Below are 26,752 nucleotides of genomic sequence, written 5' to 3' on the forward strand. Positions count from 1 at the left end.
ACAGGGATCTGTGCTCGGTCCCCTATTATTCGTCATTTATATAAACAACATAGCTGACTATGTGAGGGGTAGGATTCGTAAGTTTGCGGATGACACAAAGATCGGCCGAGTGGTTAACAGTGAGGTTGAGTGTCTTGGGCTGCAGGAAAATATAGACGGGATGGTCAAATGGGCAGATAAGTGGCAGATGGAATTTAACCCTGAGAAGCGAGATACACTTTGGAAGGAGTAATTTGACAAGGAAGTATTCAATAAACGGAATGGCATTAAGAAGTTCTGAGGAACAAAGGGACCTTGGCGTGTGTGTCCATAGATCTCTGAAGGCGGAGGGGCATGTTAGTGGGGTGGTGAAAAAGGCATATGGGACACTTGCCTTTATCAATTGAGGCATAGATTACAAAAGTAGGGAGGTCATGTTGGAGTTGTATAGAACCTTGGTGAGGCCACAGCTGGAGTACTGTGTGCAGTTCTGGTTGCCACATTATAGGAAGGATGTGATTTAACTGGAGGGGGTGCAGAGGAGATTCACCAGGATGTTGCCTGGGATGAAACACTTAAGTTATGAAGAGAGGTTGGATAAACTTGGATTGTTTTCCCTGGAGCAGAGAAGACTGAGGGGCAAGGTCGAGGTATACAAGATTATGAGGGGCATGGACAGGGTGGATAGGGAGCAGCTGTTCCCCTTGGTTGAAGGGTCAGTCACAAGGGGACATAAGTTCAAGGTGAAGGGTGGTGGTTTAGGGGGGATGTGAGGAAAGACTTTTTTACCCAGAGGGTGGTGACGGTCTGGAATGCGCTGCCTGGGAGGGTGGAGGAGGCGGGTTGCCTCATATCCTTTAAAAAGTACCTGGATGAGCACTTGGGACGTCATAACATTTAAGGTTATGGGCCAAGTGCTGGTAAATGGGATTAGGTAGGTAAGTCAGGTGTTTCTCACGTGTCGCTGCAGACTCGATGGGCCAAAGGGCCTCTTCTGCACTGTGAGATTCTGTGATTCTATGATCAGACTTCCTTTCACAAGTCTGTAATCTTTTCCTAGGGCCCTGGTCACTTCCAGGTCCACTTTCAGAACTCAATGCATTTTCAGGCCTTCCACATCCTAACCTCATTTTGTCAATCCATGGATCGTACCTTCTGTCCCTCATCTTGTACATTTAGCAAATGTTTGTATTTACGATGGCTTTTCCTGCACCCCACATAATGATGGCATCCCTCCACTCACTGGCCCCAGCTGGCATATATGTTACTCTAGTGTCAACTTTGGGTAATTATCCTTTGGGATAATTAGCCTTATCCTGTGCTTCAGTGTCACCTTGGCCATATTCAGTGAGCTCCTTATAATTGGCCAGCCTGTGTGTATGTGAAGTGCATGATGCCTCTCCACTTTCTATTTCCCAGATTCTGTAAATGGATAATCAGTGCCAATTAGCCTCGAGGAATGTACCCTAAGAGTTTGATTGCCATGTTGTAAAATTACTGTTTTTCCAACACTGTCTATAACTTTACCTGGGCCTTTCCACTTTTTCTGCCCTTCTCTTTTGTAATATACCATGTCCCCTGGATTAACATTTATTTTTGATGGTCTTATGCAGTGCCATAAGGCTCACCGAATTTTCTTTGAAACCTCAGCCTTAATAAATGCCCTTCTCCCTGCATGCAGGCCGTTCAAGTGCTCAGAAAAAAAATTATCCCACATCGCTGAAGGCATTTTTGGATCTCTTCCATAAACTAATTAATAGGGGCTGTAGTCCCCAACCATTTGAAGTGAATTCTTCACATGGACTGCCCACGCCAGGGCAGATGTCAATTTAGAGCTAAGTTAGTCAGCTAAGATGTTGTGAAGCACCTCATCAATTACTACGTGATTTCTTTCCTAAACCCCATTACTAAAGGGACTTTCCGCTGCTGTGTTCATTGCGACAGTATTCATATTTTTCCACATTTCCACTTTTAAATTCATTGTTGGTATATTCTGCACACCTCCCCCCCCCCCCCCCCCCCCACCATTGTCATTTAAGAATTTAGTTGGTGCCCCCAGTTCATTTTTCCGTTATCTTGTCCATAATTACCTTTTTGCCTTTACTATATATTACTGTTGAAAGACTGAATCTAGTTGCCATGTCAATGAAGTGTAGGAGAAAATTTTTTGGTCCTTATCCGATATCTTCAAGTCCATTGCTATAATTTCATTAAAGTCTCTTGCTAATGAGAAACCCACTACAGGCCGTGATTGTGTCCTCCTATAATTTTTACATATATTGCATTTCTCACTGATCTCTTCTATAAGTTCAGTGTATTCATCATTGAATATCCCTGCATCCTTTAGTAAGATTTTTAACCTATGACAAGATGTATGTGCAAACTGCTGATGTAATTTTAAAACAATTTGCCTTTTTCCCCCTTAAAATCCTACTCCTGACATCATCAACACTTCTTCAACATCATGATTAGACATGTTAGGTTGGTACAATAATGTCCCAATTTTGTAAACTGTAAATCTACAGACTTTCCAAAAAAAATTGCATTATTGTGTCCCATATCTAATTTCATTTGAGCCTTTTGTATGGATGGTTTACTCAACAGTAAGGGTATCTCACTGGGTATTACATCAGTGCTGATAAAATGGTTTATTCCAACTATTTTACACAGAATCACCACTTTCTTTAGTGATCTAAATGTGTTATCGTCCCCGAGCCTGAAGTAAATGGAACTTCATGTTCCTTAACCTCACTTCGGTCTCAGAGAATCCAGGTAACACTTAACCAATCCAGCCCATGTACTGTGGATATGCACTCGCTGTCTAACACAGCGCAATTGAATAGGTCCACAACTACAACACCCGTGATGGGACTAAAGCTTCTGGTGACCAGTACAATTCCTTATGACTTATCAGTGTTGTCATCTCCCCCTTCTAAATCTTCCATGTCATGTGTCATTTCAAAAACCCTGTTATTCCATTTCGGACAATTCATCGCATAATGACACTTTGAGTCACATCTGAAACCCCTGTTGACCATTCCTTGGTTATTCCTGGGGCTCATTCTCTTGCTATAGTTACCCAATTCCTGGGATCTGTTAGAGCTACCAAAAGGGTCTCTATCCTCATTCCTTTTGTTTGTGAGTTTTATTTTGTATTGACACTTGCACCCTATATTTAAATGGTCTCAATGCTGCTCGCGTTGAATCTTCCATCTTTTATGTTACTGCTGAAGATCCATTTGTGCTATGAAAGTGGCTGGGAATGAATGTTGCCCCAAATTTTTTTTAAAGCTTCAGACATCTGTTCCAAAAGCATATCTCTTCCTGAGAATCTAACTCCAGTCAAGACCAGGAGCCTATTCATGTTCGATACTTGGGCACAGTCCAACAATTTGAAAGCAAGCATTGAATTAGAGATTGTCAAATAGAATTTCTGAAATCTTGTATATAGCTTGTTAAATTCCATGATATATTCTTCTATGGAACAACTGCCCATCCTTCTAAATTTTTCAAAGTCTGACCATGCCTTATATGCATTTAACAGATCATCTTTCTTATAAATTTTGTCCATAAATTTTAAGAAATTATCCAAACCTTCTTCAGTGTCCAAATGATGAGCTTCTAGCTCTGAAAATACTTTGCACTTGATCCTATTTCTGATGGAAAGAAAAAGTGCCAAGGCCATACCTTGCTTTTATTTTGGTAAGGACATAACCTGTGTTGATATATCCACTTCATTCTTCCATTGGTCATAAGGTTCAGCTTCACAGAACAATGGTGGAAAATCATACCCTGATACTTTACATTTGGTTTCAGCCATTCTTCTCCAAAGTAACTCCAACACAACCTTCTGCCTGAAAAGAAATCTTAGCTTCCAATCTTTACCTTTAGGCCAACCATTCTCTGCTACAAATGTTAAGAAGATCCAAGCCAGTTGGTAAAGCAGAAACCAAGACACTGAGCTATTCTTTATTCCAGAGAGTTTATTGACTTTGTTCAGTCTTACAGCTCTCCCTCCACACACCCAGTGTCCCAACTATCCCCTATTTATATGTGCTCCAAGTATTTAGTTAAGCAATGCCTTTCACCTGTGTATCCTAGCAATGTAATTAACACTCTCCCCCTCTCTACCTCATTTTCCTCCTTTAAGACATTCCTTAAAACTTATCTCTATGATTAAGCTTTTGGTCATCTGACCTAATAACTCCTTATATAGCTCAGTGTCATACTTTGTTTTATAATGCTTCTTTGAATGTTTTATTTTGTTAGGGGAGTTATATAAATAAAGTTGTTGTTGCTGTTTTTGGAATGGATAAGGTTAAGAAATGACCAAATGGAGGTTTTCAAGATGATGAGTTATTTTGAAACAGTAGGTATAGAACAACTTTCCCTCTAACAAGTGGGTCAATAATAAGGGGACATAGATACAAAATAATTGGAAAAAGGTGTAAAGGGGAGATGAGGAGAAATCTTCTCATTTAGAGAGTTGCGTGACCTGGAATGCTCCACCTGAAAAAGTGGTAGAAGGTGATTTCATAAATAATATTGAAAGGGAGTTGGATAGGTACTTGAGGATGAGGAACTGACAGGCTTATGGACAAAAAGCAGGGATTTGGCACCAAGCAAAACTGCTCTTTCAGAGGCCCAGCACAGGCATGACAGGCTAAATGGCCCCCTTCAGCTTTAGGATTTTCTGATCCTAATTATCATCCTGTTATGAGTCCATGCTCTCTTTTCTACTTTCATGTATCCTCCCAGTGCTTCAATATCAAGCAGTAAGAGGTGTAGCAAAGTCTCTTATTGTGCTTGGAGGAAAGGTATGGGAAATGTAAGGATTAATAATGCAGGGGCTAAAATAGAGTGGTGCAGGCTCTCCAGAGTAAAAGTAATGTGATGGGAAATCTAATCTTGGTCGTACAGGTTAGGTTGTTAAATTTCTTCTTGCACCTCATCGAGGTTCTTAGAGCAGTGCTGGTTGCATCGACCTACTCACCCATGTTGATGTGAATTATAACTCTAACCTGTTTTTGGGGGCTACCCTAGATCAGGAGCACTCCCTCAATAATCACCCTCACCTGAGTTCAAAATAACCACTTCCCACAGACACTTGTTTTTGGGTCTGAGCAAGTGAATCACATTTTCCCCAAGGAAGATAGCTATCAAGAGATATTACCTTCTTCCAGATAGCCGTTTAAATAATTATCAGCTAGGTGATAATTACCCGGATGTTATAAGTGTCCGGGGGTCTCTCTTCAAAAATTGTATCTCCCCACTTTAGGAAATACAGAGAGGGGGTTCTTAAGCTGCTTACAGAAAACTACATGAGACATTATATTTTACCAACTTATTTACAAGTTTATTAAAGAACCGTTAGCATGCAATACACTCAGAAGTGGATAAGTACACCACAACGTTAAAGACTATATAAAGATGGAAAACATAACCTTAGCTCTAATATAGAATCCAGTAAAAGAGTCTTTGAAAACAGACTAAAATACCTCTTAGGACGTCCGTCAATTATTTAAAGCAAGATATTACCTTAAATCCCCGAGTGTTTTCACTGTTTGAACAGCAGGACATAATAAACCTGTTTGTTTAAAGTATCCAACTCTTCAACAACCTAAGAAGCACTGATTTAAGGTTTCCATTTTAAACCTTCTTCAATACTTCTGCATTTCTGGAGAAAAACCTGTATCTTTTATATCCCACTAAACTAAATTACATCATCTCTATCAGCTATGACTGCTGCCTCCTTGTTTAAACTCCTCCCTTTGGATTATCCCTTATAATTCACTATTATTTAATTGTTGAGAATAGACTTATGTGAACACTGTGAGAATTTATCTGGTCAATAAATGCTTGTGATGTGTTCTAATATTAACCCTAATTAATTTTACTTATTTTTATAGTTTCATAAAGTGATTTTAAACTTTTAACACAGAAATAGTAGTGATTCTTAAACTTCCTCTTTTCTAACTCAGTAAAGGCTACATCCTTATAGCATCTGTCTTTTGTACGAGGTGTCTGATAATGTTCAGGTCTGATTTTTAGAAGCCCATCAGTCTTTCATGATACACTGAGCTAAATTTTAAGAATGCCTTCTTAATGCCAAATCCCAAACTGAACTACCATTAATGTGTGTTATCAGTTATATTAAAATTCCTTTGGTAATGAATAACATTGGTAATGAATAAACATTATGCAAGAATAGTCCTTTATCGTTACCTATTTCCTAAAATATTGCAGGAGCACTAGAATTCCAGTGAATGTTACCAATGTGAAGTAATGTTGTCTATCTTTAATTAAATTCAGAGCTTTTTTAATTAAGTTTAGTGCTGTCCATGTATGTGTGTGAAAAGACTTCAGGGTAAAATAGCTGTCTGTTAGTCTGTAACCATTTTCTCAATTATGAAGTATAATGTGCTAATTATATATGAATTCTACCTAACATTTATATTCTACTTAACTAACCCTAAAATTCGTGACAATCTATCTAATTTGATGTGATACCCACTGCTCTTTGACAGAATAGAGGACTTCTTCACTTGGTCTATATTAATATCCATGGGTGTATTGTAGAACTGAAGGGCCCTGGATAACAACATGGTGAATCCTGCTTTAATAATTCACTCTCCACTGACCATCTTTGAAACATTAATGTGCTGCACACTGCCTTTAAGCTGTGGCTGGCCTGCCGTAACTCATACGATCCAATTGGTCAGTTACTTATATGGAGCTTAATTAGTGTTCCAGAGGTGCTGTCATCCTGAAAGCAGAAAGCCCTCCTCTTTCCTACACCACAAGAACCTCCAATCAAACAACCACAACTCATAAGGGTTGGAGATGCACGTGACCTTGTTCATCTTATTGGGTGTACATTCGACCCTAGGCATTATATGTGCTCAGTGTACATTTACAGGAACACCTATCCTGATAAGAATAAAAATCCCAAAAATTCAGACGCAATATACAAACTACAATATATTGGACCTAGAACTGCATTGTTTTGTAACCATTATCATGTGCAAAGGTGGGTTGTTATATTTAAGTGGAAGGAGACAATACTTAACGGTCAGTAATGGTCTGAGTTTAATCGTAGAATCATAGAATGGCTACAGCACAGAAGGAGGACATTCAGCCCATCATGTCTGTGCTATCTCTCTGCAAGTGCAATTGACTGAGTGCCATTTCCCCAACCTTTTCTCCCTAACCCTGAAAATGTTTCCTCTTCAGATAATGATCCAAATCTCTGTTGAAAGCCACAATTTAATCTGTCTCCACCACACTCTCAGGCAGTGCATTCCAGATCTTAACAACTCGCTGTATAAAAAAGTTTTTTTCTCATGTTGCCATTGCTTCTTTTGCCAATCACTTTAAATCAGTGTCCTCTGGTTCTCAATCCTTTCACCCATGGGAATTGTTTTTCCCCATCTACTCTATCCAGACCCGTCATGATTTTGAATACCTCTATCAAATCTCCTCTCAGCCTCCTCTTCTCCAAAGAGAACAGCCCCAGCTTCACCAAACCATCTACATAACAGAAACTCCTCATCCCTGGAAACATTCTCATGAATACTTTTTGCACCGTCTCTATTGCCTTCACATCCTTCTTAAAGTGTGATGCCCAGGACTCAATGCAACACTCCAGTTGAAGCCGAAGTGGTTTTTTATACAGGTTTCTCATAGTTTCCTTGCTTTTGTACTCTATGCCCCTATTTATAAAGCCCAGCATCCTGTATGTTTTTTTAACTGCTCTCTCAACCTGGCCTCCTACCTTCAATAATTTGTGCACATACACTCCCGGGTGGTTCCTCTGCTCTTGTACTCCTTTAACTGTATCGTTTTCTCAATATTGCGTCTGCTTGTTTTTCTTGCCAATTTGTAGATGCAAATAATGAAAAACTGTCTTTGCTGTTCTACTAGACCTCCTGCATAGTCATTTTTTAGAACAATATAAGTGGGGAAGATATACCTACACTTGTATGATGCTGGCCAATTGGCAAAGGCAAGGATCTTTTCCATCAGTAGCAGGATTGGGGAACAGCACTGAGGGGAGAAGAGTTTGCCGATTAGCAGTGGCACTTACAGTGTTGTGGGGACAAGAGTATGGCAGTTTTCAATGGCTCAAAAATAAGTATATGTTTCTCTGAAATTAAAAGTATAAGATATAAGCCTCTATCCATCCCCAGCCACACACTTGATTTATATATTTAATAAGTGCATACAGTGTTAATGGTACTCAAACACACTTGCAATAAATTAATGGAACTAAAACCATATCCATTGTCAATGCTTTTATTTAAACCATATGGAAATAAGCATCTGTGATAATGATAACAGCTGTTTCCAGCTGTCAGTCTGGTCACTGGGATAGGAATGTCAAAAGAACATTTGGCTACCTCTGGCTTTCGGTTCATATCTCACCATTTAAAAATGTTGCAAATTGGTTTTTATTATCATTAAGGGCATGATTAATACATATTTTGTACTGCCATAGCAGATCTGTCATGGTGTTGCTCATGATTAATTTGGGGTACGGTGCATAGTTATGACATGTAGCATGGTTTCATTTCCAGCCAGGAACTAAAACACATTCGGGAACTGAGGTGTGAACAAGTAGAGGCCATACAGGTTTTGGGTGGGCAGGGACAGGGTGAGTGCAAAATTCATGGTACTTTAACTTCTGGGCCTCATTTAATCCTGACAGTCAGGTTTCCTGCCTAATTTGTGGCTGGATAGGAAACCCACCAATTTTTTGGGGTTTAATTTTTGCAGGGCACTCCAGAGGCCTAACTGAAGTGGAAATGCACCCCGCATAGAGAGGTTGCATTCCATTCTGCCTTGTTCTGTCTGGACACAGTGTGGAAGTAAGAGGGGGGAAAATGAGTCGCAGGCAAATCCTGGATTCTCAGAAGCTGTTGGAAAAAAGAGGAAGAGCAGTGGATGGAGGGTTACCAAATATGATATTCACGAGGCATGGAGTGATGGTAGAGTTAGAAGTTCTATTTGGAACCTATCCAGTGCCGGAAGCATTTCAGTGACCTCACATGAATAATAAGAGTGAGTGAAGTTCTTCATTTCTCCATCTCCCCCAAGAAAACGTGGCAGAAAGTCTTTCACCACCCAGGCCCAGAGCTCTGATCTATTCCCTCTCCTCCACCACTTCACCACCTATCACAAGGGCACATGACACTACCTCACAATCTCATTCCAAACACACATTCTCCCCTTCCTTGCATCCTTCACAATTATCCAGCAGCGCATTCTCCCCTAACTTGACTCCTTCCCCACTTCACAGTCCAGCAATGTGTTTTCCATTCAACATCTTCCCAACCTATTTGCATTTATCTATTTCAGCATGTACAATGCAAACAGAAGTCCCAGACATAAGCATCTGCCTTGTCTCACTTACTAATTCTGGTAGGGGAAAACAGCAAATAACATCAAGAAATTTAGTAGAACTGAGGAAGGACCAGCTTGGTCCTATCAGAAATGGAGCAGCAAACTCTTGAAATAAATGGCACGGCAAGAACTGCACACATTGGGGATTTTGAGGCTGCAATTGCCTAAGTTCTCAGGTCAAACCCAACTATTGTCCTTTTCACTTTCCTCTAGGTCCTTTTCAACAGACACAGCACCCCCCAAGAAAGAAATAAAATAATTACATTTACATAGCACTTTTCACAATCATAGGATATTTCAAAGCACTTTACAGCTAATGAAGTGATTTTTTAAGTATCTAACTGTTATAAAGTAGAAAACACAGCAACCAATTTGCACAGAGCAAGTTCCCATAAGTAACAATCTGATAACAACGAGATAATCTGTTTTGATGATGTTGATTGAAGGATAAATCTTGGTGGAAGGTAATCACTTGCAGAAGCGCCCTCATTCACTCCACCCCTCCCAAACATTAGCACAGAAATTGGCAACCTGGCAGAGTTAGAGGGATCTGCATATGATGATTTACACAGCACAAGGAAGAAGCTGCAGACAGTAGTGATATGTTCAACTCAGGAGACAATGCGCTGGAGGGTTCTGTCATCTCCCAATTCTCCCAAAAATTCAAGAGCTACACACATAGAAGAAAAGATAAAAATGTTGTTACAATTATAAGCTTTATAAGATCATTAAGTTTAGGGACTGTAGCTTTAAATTTAGGGTAAATGAAGGGGAGGTCATATGAACTGTTCTGAAGTTTACCTGACTGTAAGCCTGGGTGGTTTGATTGTTAGAGATCAAAGGAAGGCTTTGAATGTTTTATTAGGAAGAAGAGGCAAGGTATTTATGCTTGGTGAAAATGGCAGCAGTCTCTGAGTTTACAATGAGTAGACTCTGAGGCCAGAATTTTTGCACAGTCAGAGAGGCAGAATATTGAGCTCGGCGGGCAGACGTGCAGCTGACCCGGCCGAGTGTAAAATGATGCACGATGATGTCGGGTGAGCGTCATGATGTCATTGCGTAGTCCCGCAACATTGTATTCGGCGGGCCCGTGCCGGAGTCAGCAGCGTGCCCGCCGACAATTAAAAAGCCTAATAAAGCCATTAAAAAGGTAAGTAAATTCAAATTTACGCTGCCCATCCAACCTTAGGGTTGGCAGGCAGGCAAAAACACCAAGCGGCCTTTGCAATTTTTAGGAAATCTCATCCACGGGCAGGATGAGGTTTCCTAAAGCAAATAAAAATAAAATAAAAATTACATACTTGAATCAAAAACATGTCCCTGTTCATGTGGCAGAGTCACATGAGGGGACGTGTTTTATGACACTTTTATTTTGCTCATTAAGTTTTTTTGAACAGCACTTCATCTCCCTGGGGCAGCTTCATGCCTCAGGGTGATTGAAGCGCTCTTTCGCGCACATACGCGAAGTTCATGCTAAGCCTGCTCGCAGTCCTCCCCCCCACCCGCACAGGCAGCACTGAGCGCTGCCACTTACGTTCTACGCTGTATGGGACTTAATTGGCCCGTTTGCGTAAAATTGCAGTGCGGTACTGATCACGGGCCCGTCCTGTTGAGCACCTCCACCAAGGGCAAAATCCTGCCCAGTTAAAACGGCGCTAGGGGCTGGGATCCAGAAGTCCCACCCCCAAAACTGGCCTCCATCATTTTTGCAATGAGGGGAATGGGGGTGGGTTCTGTGATTCACGGAGGCAACTGCTCATGTTAAAGTGCAGCTGCCTCAGTTAAATATGATTTTGACTAGTAGGATTCCAAAAACACAACTTGTGCACTTTAGACCTGGTAGGAGAAGGTCTAAAGCTGCTGGAATTCTTTGGAGAAGTAGGGTATCCTTTTGCAGAGTTATGGTGCCCTTTTGGATGTGGTTCCAGGGTGCCTTTGGGAGAGCTCAGATGTCCTTTGGGAGAGGTTAAGTTCCCTTTTGGAATGTTAAAAGAAGACATGAATGTGTGTAAAATGTGTATATACTTAGAGGAATTGTCAAGCTCATTGGAACTGCCAAGAGAACTGTCAAAAGAAATGTCAAGCTGTCAAGGAATTTAAATGTCCTGCCCTTTAAATATTAGGAGAAAAAAATCATTGCTTGCTATTTCACGATGTTGACATGAGCCTGATGGTCATCATTACAGGATTAGTGCTTAATGACTGATTTTACAAGCTATCATCATCATAGTGGGGTGCCCATTGGTTCAGAGTTTGATTGACAGCTCCAAGTGGTTATAAACTCTTTGAAGTGGGACAATGGATATAAATGCTTGTTTTTAGAATGGATTAAAGGAAGTAAAATGTATTGAATGTGGTTTTACAATGATACTTTTTTTTGAAATAGCGAATTTATCAATGGACACATAAGAACTTTATTTAATCTCAGAATGGGTCCTGAGGTCTGTCCATGGTGGATGCTGAGTGAGCTAGCATGGTAGGTGGAAGGGCAAAGCATGGTGGGTGTGAGGCATGGGTTGGCATGAGTTGGCTATAAAGGACATGGGTGTGGTTGAGGGGCATAGGTTGGGATGGAGGGTGTGAGGAACCATGGGGGTGGCAGGAACTGCATAGTTTGGCATGGAGGCCAGGAGCAACTGTGGTGGGTAGGGGGCATAGGTTGGCATGGGGGGTAGGAGAGAACATTGGGGTGGGTGGGGACATAGTTTGGCATGGAGAGCATGAGGGAACATAGGGTGGGTGAGTGGCATAGTTTGGCATGGAGGGTATGATGGGCCATGGAGGGTAGGTGGAAGGGCATAAATTGGCAAGGGTTTTAAGGGGCCATGGGGTTGGGTGGAGGACATGAGGTGGCATGGGTTGGCATGGATGGGGCATGGGGACCATGTGAGGAATGAGGAGGTGTGAGGGCTGGAGGGCTGTTTTTGTTTTATTCTTTTTTTGATATCTTCAACAAAGTGCCAGAGCATCAATACAGGTCTTCCACCCAGCCTGCCTTCACACCCAGCAGCCTCCAAACCTTTTCCAGGGCCACCTGCCATTTTCAACCACCAACCAGTTTTCAGCGGTCCGCAGAGTGAAGAGGCTGCTTGGCTTTGTGAACTACCACAGCCAGCACAAAGGGGTGATGGTCTCTAGTCGAAGAATTAAGGATCCTGGCAGGTTCGTCCTGGCATGGCCAGGTGGAAAAAGAATCATCGGAACAGGCTGGTGGTAGATGTAAGGAACTCTCTGAAAACTGAGGAAAATGCCTGGAGACAATCATTTGAGGTTACAACTCAGCCAAACGGGGACACAGGAACTCACTAGAAGCTGGGAACAACTGTGGACTGTTTGCTGAAACAACTGTAATTCCATGGAAAGTGTGATAGGTGCTTAGTATAAAAAAGGGAACTTCACTTTCTGCAGTTCAAAGTATAAGTTGCCCACAAAAAGAAAATTGTGTTTAGTTAGTAGTTTTTTTAGTCATTTGTTACTGTAAAAGTTTTAAAACATGAAATCTTGTCATGTCATTCTTTTAGCTAGTAACTGTAAGTTCAAACTTATTTTTAAGTTATCAGCCTCTAGGGAGATCATAACAATGTTTATGGTATTTTATTTTAAATGTTAAAAAGATAAATGATAATTTAAATCTTTTTGTTAGCCTTTTAATTTCACATTCCATAACTTTAAGTGTAATATTGTGAAGATTTAGATATACACAAGTATCACCATTACTTTATTATAAACTGTAACTACATTCTTTTAACTCTGAATACTGTGACCTTACCATAGCCTAACTCTTAACAGAATAGAAATCACGTGAGAGTATTTATTATCTTCCAGTGTCCCACAGCAGTGAAAATCAACAGTGATATTAAATCTTCCCCACTCAAAATAGTTGCAGACCTTTATTGAAAATAATGCAAATTTCTAAAGCATCAATAGAGGTAAAGAGTTAAAGAAATATGGCTGTTGCATTTTGCCAATATTGTGATCTGCAACACTCCATCAGTATCCTACAACTGCCCAGCTGTACAGGGCATTTGACCAAGACAGCTTCCATGACTTTGAAACTGCAGTGTACTGCAAATATACTTTAGCCCATCTGCTGGAATTACCCATCTTGAAGGGCTCCAGCATCATTAGTCACTCTTACATGATGTGAAAGAAAAAATTTGCCCACATCCTGACCTAGTTCAGAGACTCAGTGCATTAATCTCACTTCAGTTTGATGATATATTGCCAGCATCCAAACTATCCTATATGGTACACAATTATGCCTGGTTTGTCAAAGATTATCCTTTTAAAAACACAATGTGGAAAAACCATGAAAGCAAATAAAGACAGTGATGAGGACAGGAAAGATGTGGGGAGATTAATACTGAATGGTCCAAATAAATGGTGCTTACCAAACATATCCAATCCTTTGGCTGCAGTGAAACATAAATAATGGGAATGACGCATCATTTATTCAAAATAATGAGTTGATCCAAAGTAGTGGCTGAGGACAAGAGATTAAAGATTAAACATCCATCTCCTGATGAATATCAATAGCAAACTTTAACCTTTACTTTCCTTCTAAAAAGCGTTCTTCTTAGAGTAATTGTATCAGCAAATAAACATTAGCCAAAAATGAACTAAATGGAATGTCTTCCAATTATTCTTGGGAAATCATGCTGAATAAAAAGGGGGATGGACCTGGAGGCTATTGATTTATACAGTGGACAAAGAGTCCCTTAAGTAAACTTCACAAAGACAATAATAAATCAATGCTAATGTTTCATTATTCATTTTTCAATAAAATTCGGCAAAATGTTTCCATTAAAATTGATGGAAAAAGTTACAAAACCTGTCATCTGAGGACAAAGCATTAGCCATTTAATCTTTAGACTTTTAAAATGATGGAATCTAAAATGAATTTTAGTTTGTAGAAGGGAAATTATAATGGCCTCTACATTTAATCAATTTGCCATACAATTTTCTAAAAATTGCAAAGATGTTGCTTGTACTTTGTAAATCTTCTAAACATGTTGCAGTTCCAGACTATTTTAAAGATGAACTGCATTGTTAATCTGTTTGCATTACTGAAATTGTTGGACATTTATCTTAAAATAGGTTTTTTAAGATTCTAATAATCCTTATAAAGAAAAATTGGACTTCATTATTGCCAGGTGCTTCTGGTTACATTTTTTTCCATAATTTGGGTGGAAGATTTATTATATGGATGCATTTATTTCTTAAGAGCCCAGTGGAATAGACATCAATTTACTGTGACTCATTGTACTGTTCATCATTTCGGGAAGTATGGAACAAGGAGACCATGGCCCAAATCTTCCAGTCTCCGGATCGTCCGGACATCACGGAAGTGCTGTTGCATGGACCTGTGTGGGAATTGCCAGAAAGTTTCAACTTCCAATGGAGAATTCCCATGCTCCGCAGAACTCTCCCTGAATATCTCCGACTCTGAGTTACAGCTGGAGACTTTAGACAGACTTCAGACAGTTCCGATTTACTTACCTGAATAGTTACCTAAGGAAATATTAGACAGATAAAACCTAGTTTAACTCCCAGTTAATTCCAGAACTGACACCTCAATCACTCACACTGACCCCCTGACTACCCCCACGCAATCCTTCGACTACTCCCTGACCTCACTACTCCGCCACACCTGCCCAACTACACCAGCGAACACCCGAGTACCCTACTCTGACCACCACCCTGACCACCTGACTGCTGCCCAGACCTGACTACCACCACACCACCTGTCACCCTACCCATCTCCAACCTCATCCACCTGGCACCTCATCCACCTATCACCTACACACCTACCACCTCACCCATCCACCATTTATCCACCTGTCACCTCACCCACCTGCCACCTTACCCACCTGTCACCTTACCCATCTGCCATTTATCCCCTACCACCCTACCCATCTTCTGCCTCACCTACCTACCAGCCTACCCACCTGCCATCTCACTGACCTGCCAACCTACCCTCCTCCCTCTTCACTCACCTGCCACTTTATCCGCCCAACCTACCCACCTCCTACCTCACCCACCTACCACCTCACCCTCCTGTTACCTCACCCACCTGCCACCCTACCCACCTGTCATTTACCCACCTACCACCCTACCCATCTGTCACCTCACTTACCTACCACCCTATCCAACTCCCACTTCACCTACTTGTCACCTCATCCACTACCACCCTAACCCACGTACCACCTCACCCACCTACCACCTCATCCTCCTACCACCTATCCCACCTGCCACCCTACTCACCTACTACTTCACCCATCTGCCAACTTACCTACCTACCACCCTACCTACCTACCACCTTAATCACCTGTCACCTCACCCACCTACCACCTCACCCACACTACCCACCTGCCCACTTACCTCACCCACCCCACACACTTAACCACTTACCTCAGCCACCTTCCAACACTACCTCTCTCATTCATCCAATTAACCATTCACCCATTCACTAACATTCATCCATTCGCCCATTCACTAACATTCAAACTGGACTTTTAAACTTACAATACGGCAGCTAGTACCCTAAAAAGAGGGTGTGTCCTATCTTTCTCTGATTCTACTGCACTGCAGCAGAGCTACCTGAGGGTCTCTGCACTCCGCATCTCTGGGAAAGCCAGACTTGTAAGACCCAGCAAAAAATGCAAAGCAGCATTGATTTGGGGAAGGTTCCAGCAGAGCGGCAATCCTACGATGATTGCTGCTCCTCGAAAGATCCTGGTCCATCAGTCTGCCAAGCCCCCAGGGCACCCCAGGGCATCAGGGTCTTAGCATAACCGATCCCTCCTCCCTTTTTCCTCCGCCTTGTGCCAGAATGTCAATAATGTTGTTGACAGTCTAGATTATGTGAGTAATCTGTTCTGGAATCTACTTAACATCTGACAAGTTTATAATATCAAAGCTGCTTTGCAAACCTATCTTAAAAATGGCGATTAAGCATGTTACAACCAGGAGAGGAGGAGTGAACTGGCTCCCCTCTATACAGCTTCCTCAGTTGGTCACAACAAAGGTTTTTTAAAAAATTCCCTGTGAATGCCTTTTCCAAATCCAAATGTATTTTATATAATCTACACGGTGAATAATAAGAAGACAATCATGAGGTTTTCTTGAGCAAGTTTATTAGCCACTAAACCCAAGAAAAATAATAAAAGATGCAATGTCACAAACACATAGATGTCAGAAGTAAGGAAAATTAGAGTCCAAATAAAATGTTAAAAAAAATATATGGTTGAGTCCTTTGCTTGGCCTTGAGGCGTTTATTAATGAATATTGCGGCCATTTTGTTAGTTGGTTCCTTTAAAATCCTGGAGTTGAATTGAAGTCCACGTAACTGCATTTGCTGGAGATAATATCCTTTTTTTAAATCTGTAATCCATCTTCCAGAAATCAATGGGTTTCTCCTGAGGTTCTTTCCAATGGACATTCACTATCTCTTGTGCTGGATTTTTAGACTGTAGAAATAGAGCTTTTACTTAACTTAAGAGAGAAAGAGGGATTTTGTTTTGCAAAAATATACTTTATTCATAAAATATCTAGAACACTATAAAATGTTTCAAAATAGTCATTACAGAAAGTGCAGTGATATTCAAATTTTCTACATAGATCATGTTGCAATCTGAGGTGTCTCAATACAGTTGTGATACATGTAATATTTACTATATCCAATCAATGTTAGTCATACTTCCTGACAGGTTCTATGCAGTTTCCAGCCTCTCAGTGTATTATGGCTGAAAGGCCTTAGATTACAGGTTGTAATTACCTTTGCCCCCTGCACCTCTGCAGCAGCTGCCCCATGCTTTAGTGCACCCCTCAGTACATAGTCCTGGAACTTGGAATATGCCAGTCTGCAACACTGTGTTGTGGACAACACTTTGCACTGGAAGACCAACATGTTTCAGGCAATCCAAAGAGCATCTTTCACCAAGTTGGTGATCCTCCAGCCGCAGTTGATGTTTGTCTTGGTGTGTGATGCTGGGAGCAACCTGTAGTGTCCTGCATCGCAGAGCTGCTCGGGGTGAACCTTGACAAAAACCATTGCATTTCTTTCCAGACCTTCTCTGCAAAGGCACATTCCAGAAGGAGGTGAACAACGGTCTCTTCCCGACCACAGCCACCCTCGGGGGCAACATATGGGAGGGGTGAGACTCCAGGCGCATAGAAAGGATCTGACGGGGGGGGCCTTTCTCACCACCAGCCAAGCTGCGTCTTGATGCTTGTTTGAAAGTTCTGACAATGAGGCATTCTGTCAAATTACTTTGACAGTCTGCTCGGGAAACCATCTGACAGGATCCATCATCTCCTTTTGAAACAGGGATTCGTTACTGCTCCAATAGCAACTTCTCCAGGTTCCTCTGCTTCTGCTTGCCAAAGCCAGTTCTTAAAGCCCTGATGTAGATGTATATTTTAAAGGAATTCAGTTACCATGTCTGTTGTAATCATTGTTGTAGAACAAGTAATCATATTTTGATGTTTCATCTCAGAAACTTTTGACACATTTCAAGAAAGTAGAACCCAACAGGAGTTGGGGCTCTTTCATCCTCCACAGGGGTTTTGAGTGCCTTTTGGTTATATATCTTGGCTGGCTGTCAGTTCCCCATTGTCTTAATAGGATTACAGATTAAAGCCCAGCACTTTGCATTTTTGGTATCTTCCTCAGTGTTAGGTTTTGATGTCTGTAGATTACCCGAAAAGTCTCTCTCTTCACACTTCCTTGGGGAGGTCTTGTTTGCTTTTCTCACCTTCATCTTGGAAAATGGCCTCGTATTTTAAAGCAGTTTGTTGTGTATCATTTCAAATTGCGGAATTTCAGTTGAAGGTTTTTTAAAAATCATTTTTCAAAAAATAAGGAGCATGACAAGCATCAAAAACAAGGCCGTGGATGAAACCAAAACGAATCACTATGCCATTTTGCATTATGCACATAATGGGGCTGAAGAGCTGGCATGAGACTCACGTTGCCTTCTTTGGGAAAAGCCTGACATATTAGGGTGGCTAGCAATGGGCCTTCCCCAGGATCAAGGACCCAGAGGGCATAAACCCTGCCCCTCCGAGCTGCTGGCCAATCAGTGCAATATTTCAAGAAGCAAGAGACGACCGTTTGAGTTTTGCTTTTGAAGAAGAGTGAACAAGAAATAGGGTTGGTGGACTCCGCTTAAATCAGCATGAAAGGAAATCCACTGGGTTAGAACATCATAGTGAGGACTAGTAGAAGAGCAGTATCTAAGGAGATTGAGACTTTCTAGAAGAAAATCACTGGATTATGTCAGATACTAGCAACTGGTGTTTCTTTTAAATCGGTCAAATGTATGGCTTGTACTCAAGCCTGTCACAATGTTTAAGAACATCCAAACCAAATGACTGAGAACACGCATGCTAACTATTCACATTTGATGTAGACAGCATTTCTAGAGTAATGCGCACTTTTGTGGTCAATTTCCAGCTCCTGCAAGTTCCCCTCCAAGCCACACACCATCCTGATGAGGAACTTTATCGCCATTCCTTCATCGTCGCTGGGTCAGAATTCTAGAACTCCCTCCCTAACAGCACTGCGGATGTACCTACACCACTACTGCAATGGTTCAAGAAGGCAACTAACCACCACTTTCTCAAGGGCAATTAGGGATGGGCAACAAATGTTGGCCTTACCAGCGATGCCCACATCCCGTGAAGGAATATATTTTAAAAATCCTCTTTCCAGCGTTGCTCCTGTCTCCTACTTCCTGTGCCCACTACTGTAAATGATGCCCCTGGGTACTGTGGATGGCAATCCTCATGAGATAAGATGGTCCCACTAAAGGCACTTCAAGCAGCAACATTAGAAGTCCGGGCTGGTGTTAGTGAGGATGGTACTGAGGAACTTGCTGGAGATGGAGGTGAGGAGAGCACCCATCCAATTTAGGCAGTAGAGGATTGTGCCAGCATGAACTAATAGGAAGAAGAGAAGTAGCAGCATGAACTTGGGGAGGAAAAGGAGAAGAAAACTAGAATGAATTTGTAGAATTGGAAAGGGATGCAATTGTATTCTTATACAGGAAGAGGAGAGAGGAGAGCCAACTTGAACTAAGTGTTTGTGAGAGCTTGCTGTGCTCAAATTGAGCACTGCGTTTCCCACTTAACAACATTGATTGCATTTTCAAAAGGACTTCAATGGCTGTAAAACACTTTTAGATGTCTGGTGATCATGAAAAGTGCTATATAAATTCCAGTCTTTCTTTTTACTTCACCTAAGAGATCGATCTTCATGAATGAATCTGAACAATGAATGCAGATAGGCTATTTGGACTTTAACTGATGTTCATATATGAACACTTCCACCGGGGCTTACTGGGCAACAGTTAAAAGTAAGAAACCAAGCCAGTTTTCCCCTTCCTAATCCATGGCATTTGTAGTAACTCTTTCGAGTTATCAACAGTCACAGATTGCAACTCTTTCGAGTACAATCACAGTTCTTGGTTTCCAGGAGTGGGACATGAACCCACAACCCTCTGATTCAAAGGCGAGGGTGCTATGAACTGAGCCACAGCTGACACCTCTAGAGAACAAATCAGATGTAACTCTTTTGAGTTATCAACAGTCACAGATTGTAACTCTTTCAAGTACATTCACAGTTCTTGGTTTCCGGGAGTGGGACATGAACCCACAACCTTCTGATTTAAAGGCGAGGGTGCTATGAACTGAGCCACAGCTGACACCACCAATGCCCAGTTGATATCAACTACAAGGCTCAAACCTGGGATTGCTTTAACTAGCAGTCAATTGACTAGGGCTCAAATAGTTTAATACATTTGATTCTTTTTCCCTAATTCAAGTGGGGGGAGAGTACTTAGAACAAAATTACTGGTTGTAGTAACAACCTTTTTTTTAGACCTAATTAAGCATGCTAATTACAGAGCAGAATGTTTGTGAAGTTCATTCTAAATTGCTTGTACAGGTCTTAAATGCAACCATTCAGTACTGAGTATTTTAGCAGTGGGGATTCATGCTGGGTAGAAAGCATGGGTACGTTGACTCCATCAAACAAGATTCAGCACATTTAAACTAAATTAATTGCTCATAATTACAAAATTAATTAAAAGGAGAATATTGTCTGTAAGTTACACAGCATGAATTCTGATACTTCACAAGCATTGGTATCTTCCACTGCACACTACAGATGCCTCCAGGGGCTTGTGATACATCTGAAAATTAGGACATTTGGGTATGGAAGCAGGTGAGGCTACATAAAATAAATGGATAATTTATAATGGTTTGTAATTTTATGAATCATAAAATAGGAACACAGTTGCTTTTGGTTTACAAGTGGAAATCTATAGTATTTAAGCCATAAGTTAGGTATCCATGTGTGGGGTAATTTCCTCCATTCATTAAGTGTAGTGATATAAACAAATATGGGAAGATTAACTCTGTTTTGTATTTCTAATGAAACATTCAAAAAGGGTGCTCTTCAGGTTTTACAAGATATACAGACCAGAGGAAATCTTGGCACATTTCTTTATGTTTCTGTTACTGATGGCAATCAATGGAAATCATCCCTGTAAAACACTAGGAATAAGACTAATATTAAGGCTCACTAAAACAAATTGGCTCCTAGGTTTCAGTGTTAATGTTTTCCTCCATGATTTAAAATATTTGTAAATAACCAAAAAAGAAAATACTTAAGGAGACAATAGCTTAAATTTTCTGATCGGAAATGCCAATTTTTCAGGCATAAAGTCCAGCAGACTGGAAACTGGGCAAAGATCTAATACTGGATCTCTGCCCAATTTGCCTCCATTTCGATTCTCTGATCTGGATTTAAATTGGTGCAGGAAGTATCCATCAGCTTGTGGACAGATGGATGTAAGCTAGTGCATAAAGATATGACAGTGTCATTTCTGTCCATTGCATTCCGTTTCCTTTACTTGGCCTTATAAAAGGGGGGGATTCCAGGTTGCGAGGCATAGTGCTTCATAGATATCACCTTAAAAGAAGCCAGAAGTGAGATTTTAAAATTGCCAGGCTATTGCTGAAGCTTTTCTCTTGTTTATGCCGCACCATTTTTCTTGCTACCACTGAAGCATTTGAAGAGACTATGTGGCTATTGCTGTGACGCAGCATTTTTTTTTTACCCTGACAGCAGGGGTAGAACAAAATACTGCAATCACAGCAATGGTCTCTTTTAAAGTGATGTCTGTATGAAGCACTATGAGAGATGCAAGACTGCAGCTAACAGAATCGACACCATGTCTAACAGCATCATACGAGAATACACAGGTAACGACTCTACATCTCCCAGGATTAGTGCTACAAAGACCTTGGCTCCATGTGAACAGGGAGGTGGGAAAAGTGCAGGGGAGCCTGGTAGCAAACAAAGAACCCAGCAAGGCCATGGATGTGAATGTATGAAGCAAGTTTAAAATGCATTTTTTGCTTGAGCGTCAGGGTTCATCTTTTTCCCCATGGGCAAGCAACAACAGTACAATATTACAGAGTGGCATGATTTCCAGAAGGCTGAAGGTTATCAATTGTACCCAAAGGGCCCTTTGTGCTCCATTTGAGTTCTATGACCCATACGAACAGCAAAGAATTACACTCTCTTGATATTCAGCACATTTATGGTTATCGGCTATCAGGTAAGTAAATGTTCATTTTTCCTTGCGGCTATCACAATGGCTTCATTTTAAGGCACTAATATTTGCCCCTTAGAAGCAAGTCAGAGTAACTTCTTGTACATCAGGACTATCTTTTGCAGCCATGGCTCATGATACAACTGCAGTTTCTCACAGGTGAGCTAAAAGCAAATATGATGAAATTCATACCTTCACCAGAGTTACTGTACACACCTTTCGCATGTGAAGCACTTCAGGTGCCAGATTGGTTTGGGGGCATCCTGGAACACAGTTTGTTGAGGGTGTCTAAGATTGCTGCTTTCTACTACATGTTGCAGGACTTTATCATTCAATGAGGCATACGTTGAGGCCATCAAGGTCCCAAGTTTACTAGGAGGAGCCAGAGCAATAAGATGAGTTGGCCAGCAATCTCATACAGGAGATCATCTCCTGACTTTCAAATGGTCCTCCTGCATCAGCAGTCATGTCTACGATCTTCCCTATCCACTCTGCACATTTATCTTTAGATATAATTCCTTCTTTTTATGTGCAACTCTGTAAATACCTTGATGGCCTGCTCCCAAATCTAGTCAAGAATATTCTCAGCACAAACAACTGTGGTGCAATCATACTTCTAATTTCCATACATTATGTTTGCACTTATTGTTTCTTACCACTGTGCTTCCCCTTGGTATCAATATATGAAACATGTCTTCTTGATTTGTATCTGGAGCCTAATCTAGATTGTACCTCAGTGCAAAAATGTATGAGGTTACATTGCTGCTGCATATAAATAGGGGTCTCGTAGGATTAAGGTGGCTCTCACTTCATGACAGCCAAGCCCTGACATTGAACCACTGCAGGCTGCAGCATTTCCACTACTGAAATGGGCCTGTTTGCCTTTCAACACTTGTGCTGGCAACAGACAATACTAGCAGGGAAGTCTGCCCTAATGGACAGCAAAATCCTTTGTTATAATTCAGCCAGGCCCTTGCTGCTTGTCACTGCTTTACGACCACTGATCAGTACTAAAGCACACCTAATGTTCAAATGAGATAGTACAACTTTACCTCAGCATTCTGTTCACCAAGACTGTTGAAATCAGAATGGAAGGGTGAGGATTGACACGTAGAATTGTGATATAGTAGCCGTCACTGAGATGTGGTTGAGGGAGGGGCAGGATTGGCAGCTCAACATTCCGGGATATAGAATCTTCAGGCGAGACAGGGGAGGGATAAAAGAGGAGGAGGCATTGCATTATTAATTAAGGAGTCAGTTACTGCGGTAAGGAGTGATGATATCTTGGAGGGGGCATCGAATGAAGCTTTATGGGTAGAGCTTAGGAATAAAAAAGGGGCAGCCACATTGTTAGGTGTTTATTATAGACCCTCAGATAGTCAGCGGGAAATTGAGGAGCAAACATGTGCACGATTCATGGAGGTGTGTAAAAACAACAACAATAGGGTAATTACATTAGGTAATTTCAACTTTCCCAACATTAATTGGGATAGACATACATAGTGTTAAGGGCTTGGATGGAGTGGATTTCTTGAAATGTGTGCAGGACAACTTTTTAGGTAAATATGTGGAGGGTCCAACAAGAGACGGCGCAGTGCTGGACCTAATTCTGGGGAATGAAGCTGGACAGGTGGCTGAGGTGGTGGTAGGGGAGTATTTTAGTGATAGCGACCACAACATGGTACAATTTAAGCTTGTTATGGACAAAGAAATAGACAAGTTGCAAAAAAATGTTTTGGATTGGGGGAGAGCGGAAATGTAGTAAAATCAGGCAGGATCTGGCAAAGGTAGACTGGGAATAGTTACTTGTGGGGAAATCTACAGAGGAGCAGTGTGGTGGGTGTTCAAAAAGGAAATGGGGAGGGTACAGGCTCAACATGTTCCCTCTAGGGTGATAGGAAAGAGTAACAAGCCCAGAGAACCATGGATGACCAGAGATATTCAGGATACGATGAGAAGAAAAAGAGAGGCTTTTAGCAGGTACAAGGGAAGCAAATCAGCAGAGGCATTAGTGGAGTACAGAAAGTGCAGGGTGGGGCTTAGGAAAACAATTAGAAGAGCAAAGAGGAGAGATGAGAAAGCTCTGGCTGGTAAAAGTAGGGAAAATCCCAAGATATTCTATAAGTATATCAATGGGAAGAGGATAATCAGGGAAAGAGTAGGGCCCATTAGGGACCAAGGGGGCAATCTATGGGTGGAGCCAGAGGACATTGGTAGAGTGTTGAACGAATACTTCACATCCGTCTTCACCCAAGAGAATGAGGATGAAGGTATCGAACTCGGGGAGAGAGACTGTGAGGTTCTTGAGCAAATTGATATAGGGAGTGACAAGGTATTAGAGGTGTTGGCAGGCTTAAAAGTGGACAAATCTCCAGGTCTGGATGATTTGTGTCCCAGACTGCTGAGGGAGGCAAGGGAGGAGATTGCAGGGGCCCTGACCCAAATTTTTAATTCCTCTCTGGCCATGAGGGAGGTTCCAGAGGACTGGAGAACAGTGGTTCCGCTGTTTAAGAAGGGTTGTAGAGATAAGCCAGAGAACTATAGGTCAGTGAATCTCATGTCAGTGGTAGGGAAACTATTGGAGAAAATTCTGAAGGAGAGTATCTATCTCCACTTGGAGAGGCAAGGTTTGATCAGGGATAGTCAGCATGGTTTTGTCAGAGGGAAGTCATGCCTAACAAATTTGATTGAATTTTTTGAGGGGGTGACCAGGTGTGTAGATGAAGGTAGTGCAGTTGATGTAGTTTATACGGATTTCAGCAAAGCCTTTGACAAGGTCCCACATGGGAGACTTATAAAGAAAGCAAATGCACATGGGATACAGGGTAATTTGATCAGGTAGTTTCAAAATTGGCTTAGTTGTAGGAGACAGAGGGTGATGACAGAAGGATGCTTTAGTGACTTGAAGCCAGTGTCCAGTGGCGTACCACAGGGATCTGTGCTGGGTCCCCTATTATTCGTCATTTATATAAACGACATAGATGACTATGTGGGGGGTAGGATTAGTAAGTTTGTGGATGACACAAATATTGGCCGGGTGGTTAACAGTGAGGTTGAGTGTCTTGGGCTACAGGAATATATAGACGGGATGGTCAAATGGGCAGATAAGTGGCAGATGGAATTTAACCCTGAAAAGTGTGAGGCGATACACTTTGGAAGGAGTAATTTGACAAGGAAGTATTCAATGAACGGCAAGATACTAGGATGTTCTGAGGAACAAAGGGACCTTGGCGAATGTGTCCATAGATCTCTGAAGGCAGAGGAGCATGTTAGTGGGGTGGTGAAAAAGGCATATGGGACACTTGCCTTTATCAATTGAGGCATAGATTACAAAAGGAGGGAGGTCATGTTGGAGTTGTATAGAACCTTGGTGAGGCCATAGCTGGAGTACTGTGTGCAGTTCTGGTCGCCACATTATAGGAAGGATGTGATTGCACACAGAGGAGATTCATTAGGATGTTGCCTGGGATGAAAGTTATGAAGATAGGTTGGATAGACTTGAGTTGTTTTCGTTGGAGCAGAGAAGACTGAGAGGTGACCTGATTGAGGTGTACAAGATTATGGGGAGCATGGACAGGGTGGATAGGGAGCAGCTGTTCCCCTTCATTGAAGGGTCAGTCACGAGGTGACATAAGTTCAAGGTGAGGGTCAGGAGGTTTAGGGGGGATGTGAGGAAAAACCTTTTTACCCAGAGGGTGGTGAGGGTCTGGAATGTGCTACTCGGGAGGGTGGAGGAGGCGGGTTGTCTCACATCCTTTAAAAAGTACCTGGATGAGCACTTGGCACGTCATAACATTCAAGGCTATGGGCCAAGTGCTGGTAAATGGGATTAGGTAGGTAGGTCAGGTGTTTCTCACGTGTCGGTGCAGACTCGATGGGCCAAAGGGCCTCTTCTGCACTGTGTGATTCTGTGATTCTGATTCTGTGAAAGCTTATTCCACTCAGACACCTCCAGTCTCTCTGCAGTAGTCTGAGCATCCAAAGAAACCCTAATTACCATTAAGATCTCCGGCATATGAAGGCACCTCAATTAATGGCTCTGAGGGACTACATGCTCCATGTTGGTGTGCAGCATTGCAAAGCTATTAAATTGGTAGTGATGCACATCCAGATTTTGGATTTCTTCAGCCAAGTTATCATCTCTGGCACAACTTAATGCAACTGCCACCAAGGTTTGCTTCTCAGGAAATATCCTTCTTTTAAAAGCAGAAACTGAGATCTATATTCCAACCCTCCCCACCACCCAACACACCCCCTAAAAAGGACCTGTGAAATCCACTTCCATAGGCAGCTCAACCAATACACAATACTAGGTGGCCCTCAGGACAGCTCAGCCACCACTAGCTGCTCCTGCTAACTCAGGCTGCATCTCACACATGGCACATTCCTCTTTAACTCCTTAGCTAAATCCACTCAATGAATCTATGTAAATACATCAATGTGTATGGCAGGGCCAAATATAGTGGGGTTTAGCTCCTCTTCCTATGCAAATCTAGAGAAAGAGAAAGGGAAGAAAGGTTACGATAGTATATTAATGAGCAGACTTTGCACCTAAGTTACAGTAGAAGAAGCAGCATTACACAATTGTCCTAGATCTTTTTAAATGAATAGCTCAAGTCTAGTTTTAAAAGTGAGTGAGCTAGTTGCTTGAAAAGATGGCCAGTAAAGGGTAATGGGCAGCGAGCAAAAGAATGAGATTAAATCAGGTGGCTGGAGAAAAACAACGGTCGAGATTTCATGGACTGAAT

At 41.7% G+C, this 26,752-nt stretch overlaps 1 long non-coding RNA gene across 2 annotated transcripts in view; it reads right to left on the reverse strand.

Annotated features, from left to right (window-relative positions):
• Nucleotides 1-5,323: 5,323 nt before the first annotated feature.
• Nucleotides 5,324-26,752, reverse strand: part of LOC144689721 (uncharacterized) — a 129,023-nt gene continuing 107,594 nt past the window's right edge. For both annotated transcript variants that reach the window (XR_013578689.1, XR_013578690.1), the window contains 2 exons: nt 13,773-13,864; nt 5,324-10,051 (listed from right to left, as the gene is read on the reverse strand). This is a non-coding gene — a long non-coding RNA (uncharacterized LOC144689721). The remainder of the gene's footprint in view (nt 10,052-13,772; nt 13,865-26,752) is intronic.

The sequence above is a fragment of the Cetorhinus maximus genome, chromosome 14 (genome assembly GCF_964194155.1).
Source record: "Cetorhinus maximus chromosome 14, sCetMax3.hap1.1, whole genome shotgun sequence".
Lineage (NCBI taxonomy): Eukaryota > Metazoa > Chordata > Chondrichthyes > Lamniformes > Cetorhinidae > Cetorhinus > Cetorhinus maximus.